Source organism: Salvelinus sp. IW2-2015, unplaced genomic scaffold (genome assembly GCF_002910315.2).
Source record: "Salvelinus sp. IW2-2015 unplaced genomic scaffold, ASM291031v2 Un_scaffold6190, whole genome shotgun sequence".
Lineage (NCBI taxonomy): Eukaryota > Metazoa > Chordata > Actinopteri > Salmoniformes > Salmonidae > Salvelinus > Salvelinus sp. IW2-2015.
In genome coordinates, this window is record NW_019947453.1 from 36470 (window position 1) to 40275 (window position 3806).

General features: G+C 43.9%; 1 pseudogene; it reads right to left on the reverse strand.

Annotated features, from left to right (window-relative positions):
* Positions 1-1646, reverse strand: part of LOC112078752 (plexin-A4-like) — a 17327-nt pseudogene extending 15681 nt beyond the window's left edge.
* Between the last annotated feature and the right edge of the window lie 2160 nt (positions 1647-3806).

A 3806-nucleotide genomic window follows, 5' to 3' on the forward strand; every position in this document is an offset into this window, starting at 1 on the left:
TCTTATCAGATCCTCCTCTCCACCCTCTCAGGGCTGGGTGTCTCAGGCTCTATCAGATCTCTTTTACTGCTATAACAGACTCCACTCTTCTGGGAGGCTTTCCACTAGATGTTGGAAAACATTGCTGCGGGGACTTGCTTCCATTCAGCCACAAGAACATTAGTGAAGTTGGGCACTGATGTTGGGCGAGTAGGCCTGGCTAGCAGTCGCGTTCCAATTCATCTCAAAGGTGTTCGATGGGATTGAAGTCAGGGCTCTCTGTGCAGGCTGTCAAATTCTTCCACAGCATCTCGACACCATTTCCTCACTTTGTGCACGGGAGCATTGTCATGCTGAAACAGAAAAGGGCCTTCCCAAACTGTTGCACAAAGTTGGAAGCACAAACTCGTCTAGAATGTCATTGTATGTTGTAGCATTAAGATTCCCTTCACTGGAACTAAACAGCCAGACCATTATTCCTCCTCCACCAAATTACAGTTGGCACTATGCCTTCGGACAGGTAGCGTTCTCCTGGCATCCGCCAAATCTATAATTAATCCATCGGACTGGCAGATGGTGAAGTGTGATTCATGCTCGGCCATGGAAACCCATTTCATGAAAGCTCCCGATGAACACTTCTTGTGCTGACGTTGCTTCCAGAGTCAGTTTGGAACTCGGGAGTGAGTGTTGCAACTGAGGACAGACGATTTTACTCGTAACGCATTTCAGCATCTCGGCAGTCCCGTTCTGTGAGCTTGTGTGGCCTACCATTTGTGCTGAGCTGTTGTTGCTCTAGACGTTTCCACTTTACAATAACAACACAGCAACTGATTTGTTGAAAGGTGGCATCCTATGATGGTGCCACGTTGAAAAGTCACTGAGCTCTTCAGAAGGCCATTCTACTGCCAATGTTTGTCTATGGAAATGGCATGGTTGTGTGCTCGATTTTATAATGAAATAGCCAAATTCCCTAGTTTGAAGGGGTGTCCACATACTTTTGTATATTTAGTGCATGTGGTTGTACACCTAGCTATCTTAAGATGAATGCACTAACTTTATGTCGCTTAGTGACTAAAAGGTCAATGTAAATATCAAATACAATTCCTTCCAACATGCTTTATATCCACAATTTCCATTCATTGTGTACACCTAAACACACATACACAAACTTCCCTATTATCCCGTTGAATAAGGGAGTCTGACAACTTTACACCGCCCACACACCACCATCAGCCCCTATACTCACCGAGGTGTTCTGGCACTGAACACAGCTGCTGGTTGAAGCGGAGCGCGGGCACCTCTGCTCCACCCCTGGATGGTGAGCAGACACTCATAGCCCCTCTGTCCTGACTGTGGCTGGGGAAGGTTCTTGGCCCGCAGGGTGATGGGCTTCACCACGTTGACCGGCACCAGGATGCCTCGTGGGGCAGCAGCTGGGGACACTCCTGTAAAAGCCACAGGGAGAGCTGGTCAGGAGGACCAAAACGACAGGAGCCAGACGTCAACAGTGTGTTACTCCCCAATACACACTTGTTTCACACTGGTGGATTTGGCATAGTTTACTTTAACTCGTGGTTGTCAAGAGAGAAAACGTCAACAAGAAGTAATTGACTATGTTATGATATTTGGGTATACTTTTGAGGTCAACATCATACCCGTATCGCCATTCTAGGACATAGTGAACCTACGTCCGAGTAGGTTCACACCTGTAGAAAATCCACCCTACAGGCCCAAGTCACTCCTCCCATCTTACATGGTTAATACAGACACCATAATCTAACTGTGAAACAACATTATAAATGGTAGGAAATTATGAATGTGTTTTGGCGACTATGGTTGATTTGGTTGGGTAGTTTATCTCTGGTAGAGTTTAGTGTTGGTTACCTCTAGTGGTTGGGTAGTTAATATCTGGTAGAGGTAGTGTTGGCTACTCTAGTGGTTGGGTAGTTATATCTGGTAGAGTTAGTGTTGGTTACCTCTAGTGGTTGGGGTAGTTATATTGGTAGAGTTAGTGTTGGTTGTCTCTAGTGTTGGGTAGTTTAATATCTGGTAGATTTTACATTTACATTTAAGTCATTTAGCAGACGCTCTTATCCAGAGCGACTTACAAAATTGGAAAGTTCATACCATATTCATCCTGGTCCCCCCTGGGGAATGAACACACAACCCTGGCGTTGCAACGCCATGCTCTACCAACTGAGCCACACGGGAACCAGATGTAGTGTTGGTTACCTCTAGTGGTTGGGTAGTTATATCTGGTAGAAGTTTGTTGGTTACCTCTAGTGGTTGGGTAGTATTCTGGTAGAGTTAGTGTTGGTTACATCTAGTGTTTGGGTAGTTATATCTGGTAGAGTAGTGTTGGCTACTCTAGTGGTTGGGTAGTTATATCTGGTAGAGTTTGTGGTTACCTCCTAGTGGTTGGGTAGTTATATCTGTAGAAGTTAGTGTTGGTTACCATCTCAGTGGTTGGGTAGTTATATCTGGTAGAGGTAGTGTTGGTTGTCTCTAGTGGTTGGGTAGTTATATCTGGTAGAGTTAGGTGTTGGTTACTCTAGTGGTTTGGGTAAGTTATATTCTGGTAGAGGTAGTGTTGGTTACCTCTAGTGGTTGGGTATAGTTATATCTGGTAAAGAGGTAGTAGTTGGTTACCATTCTATGTGGGTTGGGTAGTTATATCTGGTAGAGTTAGTGTTGGTTACCTCTAGTGGTTGGGTAAGTGTTATATCTGTAGAGGTAGTGTTTGGTTACTCTAGTGGTTGGGTAGTTATATCTGGTAGAGTAGTGTGGTTACCTCTAGTGGTTTGGGTAGTTATATCTGGTAGAGTTAGTGTTGGTTACCTCTAGTGGTTGGGTAGTTATATCTGGTAGAGGTAGTGTTGGTTACCTCTAGTGGTTGGGTAGTTATATCTGGTAAGAGTATAGTGGTTGGTTACCTCTAGTGGATTGGGTAGTTGACTATCTGGTAGAGTTAGTGTTGGGTAGTAGCTATACTAGTGGTTGGGTAGTTATATCTGGTAGAGTAAGTGTTGGTTGTCTCTAGTGGTTGGGTAGTTATAATCTGGTAGAGTTAGTGTTGGTTGTCTCTAGTGGTTGGGTAGTTATATCTGGTAGAGGTAGTGTTGTTACCTCTAGTGGTTGGGGTAGTTAATAAGTCTGGTAGAGAGTAGTGTTGATTACCTCTAGTGGTTGGGTAGTTATATCTGGTAAGGTTAGTGTTGGTTAGCTCTAGTGGTTTGGGTAAGTTTATATACTCGGTAGAGTTAGTGTTGGTTACTCCTTAGTGGTTGGGTAGTTATATCTGGGTAGAGGTAGTGTTGGTTACCTCTAGTGGTTGGGTAAGTTATAGTCTGGTAGAGTTAGTGTTGGTTAATCTTAGTGGTTGGGTAGTTATATCTGGTAGAGGTAGTGTTGAAGTTACCTCTAGTGTTGGGTAGTTATATCTGGTAGAGTTAGTGTTGGTTACCTCTAGTGGTTGGGTATTTATATCTGGTGAGTTACTGTTGGTTGTCTCTAGTGGTTGGGTAGTTAATCTGGTAGAGTTAGTGTTGGTTACCTCTAGTGGTTGGGTAGTTATATCTGGTAGACGTTAGTGTTGGTTGTCTCTAGTGGTTGGGTAGTTATATCTGGTAGGTAGTTAGTGTTGGTTACCTCTAGTGGTTGGGTAGTTATCTCTGGTAGGGTTATGTTGGTTTACCCTCTATGGTTGGGTAGTTAATATCTGGTAGAGTTAGTCTGGTTACTCTCTAGTGGTTGGGTAGTTAATATCTGGTAGAGTTAGTGTTTTGTTGTCTCTAGTGGTTGGTAAGTTAATCTGGTAGATTGTGTTG